Source organism: Echinops telfairi, unplaced genomic scaffold, assembly GCF_000313985.2.
Source record: "Echinops telfairi isolate 266 unplaced genomic scaffold, ASM31398v2 ScPeMD7_31;HRSCAF=116, whole genome shotgun sequence".
NCBI classification, from domain to species: Eukaryota; Metazoa; Chordata; class Mammalia; order Afrosoricida; family Tenrecidae; genus Echinops; species Echinops telfairi.
The window spans coordinates 58,633,570-58,652,136 of record NW_022103928.1 but is presented as its reverse complement, the minus strand read 5'-3'; the positions used below and the strand labels follow the sequence as shown (position 1 = coordinate 58,652,136).

The 18,567-nt window shown below is 46.9% G+C and overlaps 1 non-coding gene across 1 annotated transcript; it reads left to right on the top strand.

The window, feature by feature from the left end:
- Nucleotides 1-10,399: 10,399 nt before the first annotated feature.
- LOC115869647 lies at nucleotides 10,400-10,506 on the top strand. The gene has a single exon (XR_004046304.1). It is a non-coding gene; the product is annotated as a U6 spliceosomal RNA (small nuclear RNA).
- The last annotated feature ends 8,061 nt before the right edge of the window (nucleotides 10,507-18,567 follow it).

Here is an 18,567-nt window from a genome sequence, read left to right as displayed (position 1 = left end):
TTGCTCTCGATGAGTCTAAGACCCTGGAAAGAAGGAACCCAAAGGCTCAGTGGAAAGTCTACAGGACTAACAGCCTCCACAAAGCACGGCCTCATCGACCCGGAGACCACACGAACGAGGGGGTCACAGCCACCACTGCCACCTGTCCGCAACAGCCAGATCTTCAAAGAACAGAAGGAAAAGGTGAACAGAGCGCACGTTGCTGTTTCTAAATCATCTTATTGGGGGCTCGTACAACTCAGCATAATCCATACATACATCCATTGTGTGTCAAACACATTTGTACATTTGTTGCCATCATCATTCTCAAAACATTTGCTTTCCACTTGAGCCCTTGGTATCAGCTCCTCATTTTCTCCCCTCCCTCATGAACCCTTGATAATTTATAAATTATTATTGTTTTGTCATATCTTACACTGTCTGACGTCTCCCTTCACCCACTTTTCTGTCGTCTGCCCCCCAGGGAGGGGGTTATATGTAGATCCTTGTGATCGGTTTCCCCTTTCTATTCCACGTTCCCCTTCCCCTCCTGGTATCACTACTCTCATTATGGTCCTGAGGGGGTCATCTGTCCTGGATTCCCTGTTTCCAGTTCTTATATGTACCAGTGTACATCCTCTGGTCCAGCCGAATTTGTAAGGTAGCACTGGGATCATGATAGTGGGGGGAGGAAGCATTCAAGAACTAGAGGAATGAGAGCTGAAACCATGACAACAGATAGAAGCACAACGGAAGGGGAGGGAGCAGGGGTAAGGGGGCAGATGGAAAACACCCTCACAACAAGGGGGGGCAAGCAAAGCCAGCTGAGAGAGAGCGCTAGAGCAGGAGAGAATCATTTGCAGAGAGAGAAGAGATGGCCCAGGAAGAAAGCATGGTCCCTACAAAATGCCACCGAAAGTTGAGAGAAATGGCAGAAGGCAAGTCCCCTGATCTTGGTCAGAAGCTAGTCACTATGGGTGACCTTGGAGAGAAGAATCCCACCAGAGAGGGAGAAGCAGAAATAACTCAAGAATACATGCGATCTGAGGGAACCCACTTCCATCCTCTAGCCGCCCTAAGCTTCCCGCTATTTCAGTCAAAGCTATCGCCACTGGTGTGCCGCCATCTCTGCTCAATCCTCTCCATCACCCACTACAGCCTGCGGCCTGCTCAGCTCAGCCCTCGCCACTAGCTGGAAGCGTGGGCAGTGATCTCCTCACGATCTGACCACTGTATCCACCGAGTAGATTCCCTGAGCTCCCCGTGTGAGCGTGGCCTAGTGCGAAGCCCTATACACATGAGAGTCAGATTTACACAGTGGTGGTTTTCCTTCCAATGGAGCACACGGTAAACCCCAAGGCCAAGTCATGCATGCAGCGTGCTACTTCTCAAGGCGCTGCTCGGCCTCTTCCCCTAGCAAACTCCTGTCATGGAGGGGACCTTGGGGTGGGGAATTTTTAGAAGCATTGGCCAAAGTAGGTGAGCCGTGTACTTGTCCAGATTAAAGTCAGGAGTCAAAGAAGAAAAAAAAAGACTGAAGGAGAGAAATATTCCAATTAAGAATTCATATCATATGGTAGTTGTCATACATTGGTAACTGATAGACACCAGGAGAACTGACCATTGGCCTGGGTCTGGATAAGACTTTACCACTGTAACCATCAGATTTGGGATTCTTTGACTTGGTTGTTGCATTTGTAGAATGGAAATGACAATACTCAAAAGGCTGCTTCAAGTAGTAAACAGGAGCATTTGCTTAATAATACCTAGAGTATAAGAAAGGACCGATAAATGGTAGTTAATAATATATGAGCTATAAGCTCATCCCAATTCTGTTGAAGCAATCTGAGCAATATGTCCAAAATTATCATCAGGTGGGGGAAACGTATATTTTTTTATTAGCAGCCTGACATCATTCATGGTCTGTCCCCAGAGCTCCATATCCAAAAATATAAGTAGTTTTAATTACCTAGTTTGAGAATGACCCTAGGAGCCTGGTGGCATGGTGGGTTACATGTGAGGCTGCTAACAGCAAGGTCAGTGGTTTGAACCCGCCAGCCACTCTAAAAGAGAAAGATGAGGCTTCCTGTTCCCTCCGATTTACCGTTTGGAAGCCCAGAGGGGCCGGTATATTCTGCCTATAGGGTCCTGAGGGAAAAAGATGGGGCTTTCTACTCCCATAAGGAGGTACAGTCTCAGAACATCGGAGGCAGTTCCAGCCTGTCCTGTCGGCATCCACTAGTTTGGTGTATTTTCTAGGGTCACTATGAGTTTGAATCAACTCGATGGCAGTGGGTTTTGTTGTTGTTTTCAGAACCTCTGTAGCAAGAGACCTAGAACAACAGAAGCCAACTCAAAATCACTTTATAAGAAACTCTGGAGAAGAAATCTAACAGATCATGATGGCCGGCTTCTCAGTATGCGCATCAAAAATTAAAGGGCTTTACTGAGGATAGAGGCCATTGTGAAATCCACAAAGGAGTTGCAGGTTGGGGAAGTCAGTATTACAGAGAGCCCTACGGCCTGTCACCAACAGCAGCTATAACCAGGTCCCAGAAGGGCTTTCGCAAAGGCGCACAGATACACGATCTTTATTGTCTGGGCATTGAGTATTGTAGACTCAGCAATCACGCAAATTGTGAGCGGGAGGAACAGCCTAAAACAGGTCTGTCCTGATGTAGAAGGACCTGTTTCCAAGTCCCATGGCATTAGCAGGAAACCGGGTGAAAGTGCGCTGGCAGCTTTCCCTGCTGGGCTCATCCTCACTCCAATTAGATCAAGAGCCTCTTTGGGCCCATCTGCTGGGCCGCCATGCCAAGTAACTGACCTCACCTACTAGCTCCTTCCCCAAAACCACCCCCCCACACCCAACGCACATGCAAAGGAAAGGTCATTTTGTATTCTATCACTCGATTTTTTTTGGTCAACATTATGAACTGACAACTGGAAAGACACCGACAAACAAATCGTGTAATCAAATAAATGAAATACCAGCGACAAATTTATATCATAAGGTCATATTTTCACCTACTTTTTGACATTAGAAGCACCTTCAGGGAAACGCTATCTTAGAGTGCCTAACTAATTTCCAAATCTGCTCTCAAAATATCATGTGAGATCCCTAGAAGGATAATTATGTGCAAGGAATACATTGTCTAAAAGGCAAGAAAAGTCTTGTTTCAATTCAAAAGCATTCTAATTCCTTTAATAGCGCCAAGAGGTTTCTGTTATGATTTCTTATTTGAAATGAATTAAACTACTTTCAGAATATAACAAAAGAACTTTCCAATTAATAGCTTCCTTTGGATGTACTTACATTTGAAAACCAGTGCAATTTAACCTGGTGCATCAAAGAAAGGCAATACATAGACCAACAGGATTTTCTCATCCTGAACAGACTTGCTCTCTAACATAATGGACCAACTGAACGATGTTGAAGAGTCGGGGAGGAGGGAGGGAGGCAGAGAGGGGAGACAAAGTGGAACCAGCCTTTTCTGTACTAACTAGATTTCCTGTAGTTGATATAAATTCCTCTTTATAATAATATACCTATTAAAAAAGGAAGTTATAATTAGGATGTAAATGTCACCATTTTTCAAACACAATAAACTAATGGATCTCGGCAAAGATTAGCAACAATTTGCAAACATCACAAAAAGGACAGACCTGACCTGACTTCCTGCTATGAATGAGTCCACCCACCCTCCCACACACACCCCTGAAAAAACCTAAGTCAGATCAGAATCTGATGACTGTTTATAGGAAGCATTGTGGGGGAAGCACTGGTGGCATAGTGCCTTGCACACTGGGTTGCTAACCACAAGGTCAGTATTTCAAAACCACCAGCTATCCCAGGGCAGAAAGATGAGGCTTTCTACTCCCACAAAGGGTTACAGCCTTGGAAGCCACAGAACAGTTTAGTTCTGCCCTGGAGGGCCACTGTGAGTCGACTCAATGGCAGTGGGCCGAGTTTCACTGTGATAGAACATGTTCAACAATACCTACCGTAACCTTTCATTTAATATGTTAGTACCCAAATAAATACATCTTAAAACATGATAGTAGTCTATTATTAGCATATTTATCAAATATTAGCAAGTTTATGAACCCACTGGTTGTGAGAGGGAATTAACAATTTCATCTATGTCTGGAAGTGCTGATTTTATAAATTTCTTTCCTGCTGTTACCACACTTCTTTCACTTGGAAGAAGATACCATATATATTCATGTATACGTTGAGTTTTTTTTAATCATTTTATTAGGGGCTCATTTAACTCCTATCACAATCCATACATACATCAATTGTGTAAAGCACATCTGTACATTCATTGCCCTTATTATTCTCAAAACATTTGCTCTCCACCTAAGCCCCTGGCATCAGCTCCTCATTTTCCCCCTCCTTCCCCACTCCCTCATGAGCCCTTGATAATTTATAAATTATTATTTTGTCATATCTTGCCCTATCCAACGTCTCCCCTCACCCACTCTTCTGCTTTCCGTTCCCCAGGGAGGAGGTCACATGTAGATCCTTGGAATCGGTTCCCCCTTTCCAACCCACCCTCCCTCTACCCTCCCGGTATTGCCACTCTCACCACTGGTCCTGAAGGGATCATCTGCCCTGGATTCCTTGTGTTTCCAGTTCCTATCTGTACCAGTGTACATCCTCGAGTCTAGCCAGATTTGTAAGGTAGAATTGGGATCATGCTATTGAGGGGGGAGGAAGCATTTAGGAACTACAGGAAAGTTGTATGTTTCATCGTTGCTACATTGCACCCTGACTGGCTCGTCTCCTCCCCAAGACCCTTCTGTAAGGGGATGTCCAGTGGCCTACAAATGGGCTTTGGGTCTCCACTCCACACTCCCCCGCTCATTCACTATGATAAGATTTTTTTGTTCTGATGATGCCTGATACCCGATCCCTTCGACACCTCGTGATCACACAGGCGGGTGTGCTTCTTCCATGTGGGCTTTGTTGCTTCTGAGCTTGATGGCCGCTTGTTTACCTTCAAGCCTTTAAGACCCCAGACACTATATCTTTTGATAGCTGGGCACCATCAGCATTCTTCGCCACATTTGTTTATGCACCCATTTGTCTTCAGCAATCGTATCATGGAGGTGAGCACACAATGATATGATTTTTTGTTCTTTGATGTCTGATAGCTGATTCCTTCGGCACCTCGTGATCACAGAGGCTGGTGTGCGTCTTCCATGTGGTCTTTGTTGGTTCTGAGCTAGATAGCCGCTTGTTTACCTTCAAGTCTTTAAGACCCTAGATGCTATATCTTTTGATAGCCGGGCACCATCAGCTGTCTTCACCACCTTTGCTTATGCACCAGCTTTGTCTCATGGAGCAAGTAGGTAATACATTCCGCCGGCGAGTGAAAAGCTGGAGATCTGAGTTCAAGTCTACCCACAGAAGCAGCATTAAGTAAGGCCTGGAGAACTACTTCCAAAAAACTAGCCTTTGAAAACCCGATGGTGCACAGTTCTACTCTGATAGGCATGGGACTGCCATGGCTCCTGACAGCTCGGCACCAACTGCTCTTTTTGGTTTGTGTGTGAAAGCATCCCCGAGCCTCAGACTGTCAAGCGCTGTATTCCAAACTGAAAGGCGGGCCGTTCAAACCCACCCAGAAGCACCTTGGAAGCTCTGGTGGTGACCTGCTTCCAGAAGATCACAGTTGTGAAAACCCCATGGAGCACACGCAGGGAACTGGGATGGCTGCAATAGCAACCGGTGTGCATGTGCGCATGCGTGCACACGGCCTGTGCTGCAGTGCAAATCACAAGCAACTGCAGCGGCCACACTCCTCACCCACACCCCGCCGGTAATTCATGCCTCCCCCGCCAACATGTTGTCATTTTAAAAAATGCGAACAGCATGTTTACAAAAGCACTTGGGGGAGGGGAGGCAGCAGCAGGTAGTATCCATCCAGAGGGTGCATGTCCTGCGCATGAAAACGAAGTCGACGTCTTCACATACGATACAAGCTGTGCCACAAAGCACTATGTCACCGAGTAGACGTAGGGTTGGGAACAGAACTCACCACAGCGAGAGAAGCACGCCGCATAAAAAACAATCCTCAAGCAGATTTGAAACACTCACATGGTAAGCCAAGTGCAAAGCCACCTTGGTTAACTAGAAGTGAGGAAATAGTTCCTAAGGTAGACCTAATGATGGGGGTGGGGAGGGTGGGGGCAATACATGGATCTGCCTATAACAAAATAAATGGTTCTGTTGAATAAAGGAATTAAAACCTTTTAAAACTTGACAGGTAAACAACTAAGAGATGTTTGCAGTTATCTAAAACCAAGCAGAAGTCCACATCTAGAATAGACAGCATCCTTATCTCTCCACACCCACCTTGTGTGCAAGAGTAAGCCTGAGAAAACCCACTGGGGGGCAAGGGGTAGCAAGGACTACATAAAGGGGCTTCAAGCCAGGGCCTCAAAATTCCATCACAAGAAAAACTATTTTTCAAAAATAATAACAATATATAATAATACGGCTTCCTAGGGAGTAGGGCAGGGAAGGGAAGGGATAAAGTGGGGGACTGATATCAAAGAGTTCAAGAGGAAAGAAAATGTTTTGAAACTGATAGTGGCAATTATACAAGTATGCCTAATTGCATTATGGATTGTGATAATGTCTATAAATAGAATGCTATAACGGAATTTGTCCACCAACGTTTGGAGCCCTGTGGGGTCGCTCTGAGTTGGCAGGCACGGTGCTGGTTGACACAGACCCAGTGCACCAAAGGGGAAATCCGCATGGACTAATAAGCACCTGACGTGAGAATCGCTGCATTAGTCACCAGAGAATTGCACATCAGAACGGCTTTATCGCTCTACGCTCTGGCTGTGCCATCTGTTTCCCACAGGAAAAAATGAGATTATCAGAAAATACCAAGTGCCAGCAAGGGTCTGAGAAATATGACGTGGGTGAGCGTGCGAACTGGCATAGTCGTCCCTGATGGCAATCTGGCAAGATGTCATTGCAGGGGGTCTGGCTAGACCAGAGGATGTACACAGACAGGAACTGGAAACAGGGAATCAATCCAGGGCGCTTGATCCCTCAGGACCAGTGGTGTGAGTGGCGATACCGGGAGGGTAGAGGGAGAGTAGGTTGGAAAGAGGGAACTGATTACAAGGAACTATATGTGACCTCCTCCCTGGGGGACGGAGAACAGAAAAGTGGGTGAAGGGAGACGTCGGACAGGGCAAGATAGGACAAAATAATAATTTATAAACTATCAAGGGCTCATGAGGGAGGGGAGAGCAAGGAGGGAAGGGGAAAATGAGGACCTAATGCCGGGGGGTTAAGTGGAGAGGAACTGTTTTGAGAATGATGAGGGCAATGAATGTACAAATGTGCTTTACACAATTGATGTATGTACGGATTGTGATAGAGTTGTATGAACCCCTAATAAAACGATTAAAAAAACAAACAATAGTTTAAAAAAAAAAAAAGATGTCATTGCAGGGGCAGTGAGTTACTTAATATGACTCTTCTAGCCAAAAAATCTGTTACACCACCAAATGACCTTTTCCTTCCTGGGTCTAGTATGAATGTGGGGGGAGATACTGGTAGGATTCCTGACATTGCCATCCTGCTGCATATAAAATGAGTCCTCTGGGAAGCAGGAGAGGGATCTCATTAACAGTAAGAGCCAGGAGTGGAGCATGTCCTCTGGACCCCAAGATCCCTGTGCAGTGAACCTCCTGGATCCAGAAGACAGCTCCACGAGAGGAGCAGCAGCAGAACCAGGAGCCAGAGCTTGGAACAGAGTGATGGATTTCCCTGCCCAGGGAGCCAGTAGGGCTGAGTGCTTTTGTGCAGGAGGCTGACGTGGGTAGGTTGCCTCTGTGCACTTAATTGAGGAAGCTGGGCTTGCTGACCCAGGAAAGGAGCAAAGCAGTCTTCGAGCTGAGGCTAACTGCAGTGGGGTGCCTCTGGGCACTTAATTCAGGGGGCTGAGTTTGCTGACCCATGAAGCTTCGGCTGAATGTCTTTCTGGTTGAGACTTACAACATAGTGGTATGCATGTGGGGCATTTATTAGCAGAGCTGAAAGAACTTTGTAAACGATCCTAATCAACAACAACCCTGAGCATTTCTCAGCGGCATTACAACTTCGTTAAGTTCCTGAATAAACCCTTCCATGGACAATGTTGTCTGTGAGCTTGGCGTAGTCACTGCAGTGGACATTAAGACCCAGAGGAGTAAAACAAAGGGCAGGAAGACACTACAGTGATGTCTTATGAGCAAGGGGACGTCTACGAAGTTTGTGGACAAAGTGCGTTCTCTCTTCATTCCGTTCTTGCACCAACTTTTTGAAGCGCCGTCATACAGAGAGTTCTAGAGAAGGTTCTACACGGGTAGAAGGTATAGGAATGGGGACAGGACAGGAAGGGAAAGAGAGAAGCCTTTGCCTGGGCCCATGACAGCTTACCGTGTGAGCTGCGACGCGAACTCAAGTCTGCACACCATTTGGGGAGCGAAGAAAGGAGGGTGTCTCCACTTCGTTCCTTCATTCAATGAAACCAGCATGTGCCGTGTCCCCTCATGCCATGTACAACCCCCTGGGGACACCCCTGAAGAGCAGTCCCTTGCTCCCATCAATCTTACATAACAGTGAGGGGGACAAGAAGGGATTAACAAGCACACATCTGAAAAGCAAGAAAAGTGGTTCTATGGAAATAACGTGGGGGACTGACAGTGATTAGCTGAGGTGGGGGGGAGGGGGTGGGGCTAACACTCTTCCAAGAATCCCCAGAAAGACAACCTCTGGGATCCACGCAACCAGAGAGCCGGCACGCAGGTCCATCAAATTCAAAGTCAACACAGCACAGGGAAAGCAGTGTTATGAAGATGGCTTTCAGGTACTTCCTGTAACCTAACCCTCAGGAACAACCTTGAAAACTCCTGTTAGGTCAAATGCAAGGACAAGGATTCTTGTGAGCTTGAACAGGGTTGGGCTCGAGAATTCGACCTGTGTAGCTGGGGGAGTCGCACCACTCATTTGAATTTTCTACGCCTCTAAAAAATGTTTCCAAAAATAAATCATGTCTACAAATTTTTCTTCATTCATTCAACAGTGAATAATGGCTCTCCTCCAACCACCCTTTGGCAGAAAATGAGATCAAATGAAGAGCCCCCTTCAACGGTTCAAGGCTCAGGGTTCAACTTGCTTCATACACTGACCTTTTTCATAAAAGTCAACATTTATTGCATACTTGCCTGCAGCCCCCAAGCCCTGTTCTAAGAGCTTATCCCTGCATGGGAGGCTATTCAATGCAACAGCACAGGGGCCCTGCTGCTTCCATGTTAGAGACGAAGAACCTGAGAGGGAAGGCACGTGCCTGAAGTCAGAGAACCAGCAAAGGGCACAATCATCGTCACTTGAGTCACTTTCCATGTAAGACCAGAGTGTGACTGCCCCACGAGGACTCCCAGGCTGGCAAGAGTCTGAAAGCGGAGTATGACATGTTTCTCTGGCAGAGCAGTTGGTGAGCGCTAACCGTCCACCTTTTCATGGGCATCCAAGTGCTCGCGCACAGTGCCACCGGGGTTCTTTGGACCCATCCCAAACCAAAAACCAAAATCGTTGCTATCAAGTCCGTTCCGCCTCATGGGGGTCATACAGGATAGGGCAGAACCGCCCTTGTGAGTTTCCAAGACTAACCCTCTACGGGAGTAAAATGCCTCCTCTTTCTCCCACCCGGAGCCACTACACCACAGGGGCGGGCTCCTCAATTGGGGACCCACCCCAGACCTGGATTTGAAACTCTGGGGATACAGGCCAGACATCTTTTTATTATGATGATTATTAATCATTTTACTGGGGGCTCTTACAGATAGGATAACAATCCATAAATCAATTACATCAAGCAAACTTGTACAGATGCTGCCACCACCATCTTCAAAACATTTTCTATTTGAGCCCCCTGATATCTGCTCCTCTTTATTCCCTCCCTCCCCCACCCTACACCCTCGTGAACCCTTAATAAACTATATTATTAGTTTTTCATATCTTCTACCATCTGATGGATCCCTTCACCCATGGTTCTGTTACTCGTCCCCCTCTAGGGGAGTTATGCATCCGTCACGGCTCTCAGTTCCCCCCTCCTCCCCTCCACCTCCCTCCATCCCCTTACCCACATGGAATCCTTACTCCCATGACTGTTTCTGAGGGCTTTATCTATCCTGGATTCTGTGTGCCGCAAGCTCTTATCTGTATCAAGGTACATGCGCAGGTCGGTCCAGCAGGATTTGTGAGGTTGAACTGGGGCCATGCTAGTGTGGAACGAGGCATTAAAGAACTAAAAGAATGTTGTGTGTCTTGTCAGTTCTACACTGCACCCTGGATGAGACGTCCTTTCTGTGTGGGAGTTTCTGGTTATCAAGAGATGGGCTTTGTGTGCTCGCTTCGGTAGCACATATACTAAAATTGGAACGATACAGAGAAGATTAGTATGGCCCCTGCGCAAGGATGACACGCAAATTCGTGAAGCGTTCCAAATAAATTTGGAAAAAAAAAAAAAGAGAGAGATGGGCTTTGGGTCTCCACTCTGACCCCTCTCCTTCACAATGATATGATTGCTTGTTTTTGATCTTCTGATCCCGCTGACACCTCATGATCACACAGTCTGGAGTCGTTTCCATGGTAGATGGTCACTTGTTTAACTTCACGCCTTTAAGACCTAGCCGGGCACCATCAGCCTTCATCATCACATTTGCTTATGCACCCATTTTGTCTTCAGTGACCATGTTGGGAAGGTATTGCAGAGATCCAGGTTATTAGAACAAGGTGCTCTTGTGTTGAGGGAAAACAACTTGAGGCCCAAAGTCCATCTGCTACGTTAGTGCTTTACCACATAAATATATATACATAGCCCAATACCCCTATTTTTATATATTAATATATTTACATATATACATATCTGTATTTACACCTCTCTATGTGGTTTCCCCTACTAGTTCTTTCCTCAATTTCCTTTTACTTTCCTCCTGCCCCACCATCATGGAAACCCTTCATTCGGCTCTCAGTAATTACAATTGATCAAACACTGCCTGGCACTCTACGCCCTCCTTGCCATCTATTTAGATCCCTTGATATTCCCGTCCCTGAGTTTGTTGGCTCACCCCTTCCTCCCCCTGCCTCCTCCTCCTCTTCCATGTCCTCCATGCCCCACCCCAGAACTGTCAGTCCCATTGTTTTCTCCTCTGCAGTGTTTATCTTGCCTATCTTATGTAGATAAGACATATGACCCCCCCAAAACAAATTTTCAAGCCTATGCATAGTTCCAGGTCTATCTGCTGACCTTGGTGAATGTCCCCCAACAAGATCAGGTGAGGTGCCAAATACTGCCACACAGACACACACACAGACACGCGCTGAGTCAGAAGTCTATTTTCAGGATTCCAGATATCTGTCTTTTGACAAACCCGCCAAATGTTTCCGAGATGTGAGAACCATTGATTTCACATCATCTTTGTGTAGAAGATGCAGATGTCTTTTTTCATTCCCGAATTAAAAATTGTGCTCTTATGTCAAATGACCCTAGAAACGCCCAAACAACACCCACTAAATCCCTCCTTTGCCAGTCGCCTATTGATTCTTCCCCAAACCTGAGAAAATGCTTCATTCGAACCCGGATCCACCGACTGTAGTCAAGTCAGTTCCGACTCACAGCGATCCTATAGGACAGTTTGTCCCATGGGGCTTCCAAGACGATAAAGCTTGAGTAGAACAGAAAGCCTCGTCTTCCTTTCATGTAACAGCTAGTGGATTTGAACTGTCAACCTCATGGTCAGCAGCCCAATGCTTGACTCCCTTCCCACCAAGGCTCCACCCTGGTAATACCAGGTTAAAAAAAAGTCTACCCTGGTGAGCCTTCCTGGGAACTGAGCTAATTCCAAAACACAAAAAGCACACAGGCCCAGATCCTTCAAATGTTCAACCAGAAGCCATATTAGGAAGAGAGAAAAACTATATTTTGAATACCAGCAGTTGAAGCTTTATACATCTTGGATTATAATCCCATAATCCTTTTTCTTCTGGGCTGCACTCCAAATTTTTGTGACATCACTTCAACAAACTTCCAGTTGCCAAAAAAGAAGGTACAACCCCAGAAAATATTTGTTTCACAACAGTCAAACTGCTTTACGCACACAGACAGACAAGCTGAGCACGTAGGGGTTTAAAGTACTTGGCTGCCAATTGAAAGGCAGCCAAGCGGTGCCCACACCAGTTGCAGCTGCTCAAGTGAAAGGTGCGGCCGCTCTCCCTAAGGATGCACAGCCGTGGAAACCCCCGGGGCTGTTCTGCTCCATCCTTACAGGGTCAGTTTAAGTCAGAACCCAACCCAATGGCAAGAGGTTTCCATACAGAGGAACTCGTTTGGATCGTCAGGAAACCTCATTAAGAGATCCCTGGATAGCACAGAGGTTCAGCTTGTAACTTTTGTTGGCAGCGCAAGCCCACTGCCCTGCACTGCGTAAGAAAGGCATGGTGACCAGCTCTCGTCAAGATCTCCGCCAAGAAATCCCCAGCGACCTCTGGAACACACGGGGTCGTCTGGAATCAAAATGGACTTCAGCAGCCATGCATTTGATATTTTGGTTTGGCTTAAAGTTAGACAGCATGCATCAGAGAGCAGGAAAGCATCCCAAGGCAGGGGCAAACCCATTCCCAATAAGTTGGCTCCAATTCAAGCAACCCTACATGAGGATTCCGAAGCTGTCAATGTTTCCGGTGGCTTTGAAGAGACAGCCTTGCAGCTAGCAGTCCGACACTGAACCCACGGTGCCACCAGGGCACCTTCGCTGTGGGGACTTACGACAGCAAAGGGAGCTAAGCTCTCCCTGGCCCTTCCCTAGCCCAGCCCTTTACAGCATCTTATGGGGCCACCGCCTTTCAAAGTGGTTTCTAAATCAAGAAACTCCTCTAAACCAAGTGATCAATTTGAACAGCAGAGCAATCCCTGTGTATTCAAATTTGCTAGTCTCTAATGAGGACCTTTGTTTACTGGAGATAAGATAAAACATCAAAGTACATATACCTACATACCTACCACAACTTACGGAACTCCGAACCAAAAACCAACTCCCTGCCACAGCGTCCAGTCTGGCTCATAGTGCCCCACAGAGGAGGGCAGAACCGCCCCATAGGTTCCCAGGCTGACACCTGACTGGAGTAAGCAGCCGTCTCTCTCCCCGGACCCAGAGCAGCTGGTGGTCTCACTGCTGGCCATGTGCTTAGCAGCCCACCATGTAAACCCTGACTCCCCGGGACTCTACACCATATACCAAATCATTCTCTTAAGCACTCACTCGAAGAGTCTCAAATTAGTAATTTGATAATGTGCGGGATGCCACTTATTTTAAAAATTGAAAACACATTTTCAGACAATGACGAGGGTGTGGACCATGACGCAGTCATCTTATCCAGCCTCCATGGTCCACTGACGCTGACAACGATGTTATTCCTACAACTGGAAGGACCAGAACCTCACCAAAGCCACAGCTCTGCTTTCTCATCCCCCTTGCCTGCTCCTGCCACCCGAGAGAAAAGAGTACCCCTCCTCTCTTCAAGGGAGGCAAGCTAATACTAATCTTCTCCTTAAATACAAACTTTATTCAGTGAGCCTTCAAACTGAAAGAAGGAAAAAAGGTACTGCTTCACATGCCAGAAAAATCTGGCATAGTGGTTACCCACTAATAACCACAAGGTCAGCGGTTCCAAACCACCAGCTGCTCCGGGGGAGAAAGACAAGGCTCCTTACTCGTGTACAGAGTTGCAGTCTCAGAAACTCAGGGGCATTTCTATTCTGTCCTATAGGGTCGCTAGGAGTCAGAGTCCACTGGATGGCCAAAAGTCTGTTTTGAGATCTATTTATGACTGAGTCGGTACGCACTCCGTGGCTGGGGGTTTGGAGCGGGTTTTGTGAGGCCATTTTTGATTACCGCTTTTAGAGAGCCAGTAATCTAGGACAGCAAAGCAAAAGAGTTCACATGAGATGTCAACAAGATGCAAACCAGTAGAAGATAAGCCAGTGACTACACATGACCCACAAACAACTCACTGCCCTTCAGCCCAGCCCGAACCGTAGGAACCCAACAGGACAAGGCTCAATCGGGTTTCCAAAAACAAAATCTTTAGGAGAGCAGACACAGCCTCACCTTTCTCTTCAGGAGCGCCTGGTGGAACTGCCAATCTAGCAATTTCCAGTCCGACACTTAATCCACCATGACAACGGGGCTCCTTATATATAAATACCAAACCAAAAGCAACCCTACTATTATCAAGTGGATTCTGACTCATAGGACCGTGCATATAACAGCGTAGAACTGCTCACCGGGCTTCTAAGACCACATCTGGATGGGAACAGACTGGCTCATCTTTCTCCTGTGGAGTAGCTGGGGGGGGGGGGGGGGGGGGGGGGGGGGGTTGAACTTGCAGTTTGTGGCTTAGCAGCCTGAAGGTTGCCTAACAGCATTGCCCCCAGGGCTCCTTCCACATGCACATGGACCAATAAATCCACACAACAATCCAAGTTCCTAACCTCTGAAAACACCATATGGCTTCCACTCAGAAGTGACTTCTAAAATCCCTAAAAATGTCCTTCATGAAAAGGTAGGCTGGGCTTACCTTGTAACCGCTCACCTTTAATAAAACTGACTGAAGTCACTCATGGCAGCTGTCTGAATTGCGACGGTGACAGAAACCATCCTTTTGTGTCTCTGACAGTGAAATGTTTATAAGAAAAAATTTTAAATCTGATGGAACTCTCTGATATGCACTGCGCACTGCACCATCTGGGCGAAGGCAAATGTCATAATCAACTAGAAAAAAATTTTTAACAGTAGGCACCCTGAAAATCCCGTCAGTGGGGAACAGGGAGCCCCAGGTAAGAAGACAAGCACACACTTTGCAAGCACTCAACGCCCCACACTGCAAAGAGGGTCAAGGCTCTTCAGAAAAGCAGGCTCATTTCCATTCTAAAATAGCAGAAGATGAAACTTCCTTGTGGAAATGTTGCCTTGTAAGAGATTTTGACAGCAGAGTAAATTAAGCAAGAGGCGCTAGGAGCAAAAATGAAAGCAAAAAAATTACTATCTAAAAACGAAATGCAGAACTAGATGGACAGGATTTGGGTAAGGGGATGTCTTGCATGCTATACCAAAATGTTCTGTCAACGCGTGCACTGACAGGCGCCGCACACCTCTGCGATGAAAACCAGGGACCGCTTCTCGGGGGAGCCGTCCCTACCAGTAATTCCCCAGGCGTGTTCATGTTCCTGATGGCTAAGAAACGTAACGCAGCCGAAGAACAGCCAGAAAGCTCCTCAGAAGCATGGAGCTTCTACGTTGGACATGTTATCAGGAGAGACCAGTCCCTGGACTGGACATCGGGCTTGATCAAGTGACGGGCAGTGAAAAAGAGGACGAACGCTGAGGAGACGACTGAAACTCTGGCTGCAAACGGGCCCTGTGTGAGGCCGGGTTGACCAGGGAACAAATCCAGAGACGCTCATCTGGGTGTAAGAAAGAGCTTTCTACCAAGGAGTAATGATGCATCGAGAACACATCCCAGCCCAGTCCAACGCAAGTCCCTACGTCTAACACTCGTCCGTAAGTCCTCTTCAGACTCGGGCAGTCACACGCAATGATGCAGAATGCAGGAAGATCGCAGGCTGGGAGGTGCAAAGTCTGGTCGGATCCAGTGGCAGTTAGACGTCCCTCCAGGGCTCTGGCAGGTCTGAGTGGCTTGCCAGCAGGAAGATAAAGACAGGGAGGAGAAGGGGAGCTTCCCAGGACCCTCCTTATGAGAAGGCCATGCCCACAAGGAGTCACCATGAGGCTGTGACCTGATAGGCTAGAGTCTGCCCCTACATGTTTGTACATGTTTAGATATCTTTGAGATTAACGCCCACAGGCTCCGACATAAGGAGCGCGAGGATGACGCAGGACAGGGCAGTGTTCCCTTCTGTTAGACACAAGGTCGCTATGAGTCCGTACCTAACAACAACAGTAACCACCTCATGCAGTCCCTGAGCCTCGACATCTCCCCCAAACTCCTTATTGCTTGAGCTACTCTAATTACAAAGTAAAACTTCTGGAAAGTAAATGTCTAGAAAAGAACGATGGCAATATATCTACTAATATGTCAGATACAATTGATATGTGGATTGTAACAAGAGTTGTAAGAGCCCCAATAAAATAATCTAAAAAAAAAAAGTTGTACTTCAACCTTTATACTACATTCACAGTAAGATTTCCAAAACAATCCTAAGTCACGTAACCAAAGTACATTGTGCTTCCATTTTTTTTTTTTAGCTTATTTATTTTGGCCCTTATAGATACCGGAAGTCTCCAGGGTGCTGAATGTTTGCCTTAGGAACAACTCATACTTGCCCTTTTACCAAAAAATCCAAACCTGCTGCTAAGGAGACAATTCCTAGTCACAGGAAAACAACATTGTGTTTTCCGGGCTATAAATCTGCACTGGAACCGCCAGCCACATCCTCCTCAACAGCCCCCCAACCCTTGGGCTTCAATGGTCCCGGACACTCAGCACTGAAAGAGCATTTGGGACCTGGTCCTACAGGATCATCCCCCCCCCCATCCCCACCCCAGCCCCTGATGGGTTTGACCCCAGGATCTTACCTTCAGTTCAATGCTTGGCCATCAGGGCCTCCAGGACTCCTTCAGGCAAATCTGCCCTCCCTTTGAAACTAGGGAATCATCCCTACCCAGCGAAAGTTCATGACAGCCGACTTCCCTTGCAGCTTTTAAATCACTGAGCACCTCCTCCAAGAGATTCCAATTCATTAGGTTGAAAGGAGAGCCCAGGGACCTGGAGTACCACATCCCAGGTGACTCCAATGATTAGCCAAATTTGGGACGGAACCTACCCTCTAAACCCAAAACCCAATGCTTTCAGGTCAATTCTAACAAAGAGACCCTACCGATGGGAGTAAAACAGATCCTTAGGATGTCTGGGAGGGTGCCACCCTTTATAGCCTGCCACCCTTTTATCTTAAAGAACTGGTGGTGGGCCTGAACCACAGCCCACTGTTGTTAGCAGCCAATGCTAACACTGCGCCACTAAGCTCCTTTCTTGAAAAGTAAGGCTAAATAAGAACCAAGAGCAACTGTTCTGATTTACCTCCATATTTGTCCTAAAAGGACACACTTAGGAATTCGTTTATAGCCCACGGACTGTCTTATTGCTACTCAATTCCAGAAATATTTACAGTACTTTAATCCAATGCTAAGCCCGGATGCAAACAAAAATAAGATAGCTTTTTCATTTGGAAAGCCTCGCAAAATTTATAATAGAGATCTTCACATACCACCACTAGGTCCTGCCTGGCTGAAAAATTACCTCTCTGGTGAAATTCAAAGTACCTCTGCCATCTAAAAGGGGAAGGGGGTATGGGTGGGAGGTGTTGGGTGTTAAGAGGAGCAAAATCTCTTTGGTTCTTAGGATAGTTCTTGACCTAGAATAACTATCCTTGGCTCATGTACACATGATCAACCCCATGCACGCAGAAGCTTGCTCGATGGTGGGAACTATACCCTGGATTGAAGGCACTGCAGATAGAAAATAAAGGAAGAGTCTAGTGACCGAGTGCAAAATTCCTTTCACCCCAAGGGCTTGTGTGCCTGTAAAATGGGCAGGGTATGCAGGAGCACTAAAATGCATAATGCTTAGGGTACTCAATTAAAAAGGCCTAATGGAGAGCCCTCTGGTAGCTCCGGAGTGAAGCTGGAGAGGGGAAGGACACGGCTCCAAAGGGGCTGTGCAGCAATGATAAAACTAGGTAACGCATCATTTGGAGGGGAACAAATGGTGACAGTAAATATATGTTTGTATATGTGTGTGTACTCTCCTATATTGAATTCGTCAAAGTAAAACAGTAACATCAATTCATGGAGCGACTACACACGAAAATCAAAATCCTGTCACTCACAGCCTGGACTCGTCTGCAAATTATTACTGCATGAGTGGCAGGTGCATCCCTAAAACCTAAAGACCAGAGGCTGCTTTTGAGGAGCAGGGGGCGGGGGGGGGGCTCTTTTTATTTGGATACTCTCTAGGAAAGTAGACTCCATTCTACTGCTGCTCCAGAGAGTGCAAGAACCAGGTGCCCCCCCTGCCTTTCAACCCAGCTCAGGCATTCCTCACCTACATTCCTCCCCCTCATTCCCAGCTCTCCGGTTCCCACATCAACCCAAAGGTGAGTCACACACTGCTGGGTCTACCTGTCATTAAGAAAATGCCCCCCCCCCACACACACACACACACACAATACACACAGTCTCTCATTAAGCTGCTTTTAAATTAAAAATAAATAGGCAGTTAATGCTAATATATAAATAGTATCTCACCAACCGAAAAAGTGTAATTAACATGACCGAAGGAGAGCCACCTTGCTCCTTGCAAACACTTGCCTGAGCTTTTATGACTACTTATCAGCAGGTCCTTCCTGCAGGAGCCTGACGCCCACTAACTCGCAGGTCTCCCTCTACCTGCTCCTCCCTCCCGCCGTCAGCTCCGCGCCGCGCCCCGAGTCCCGG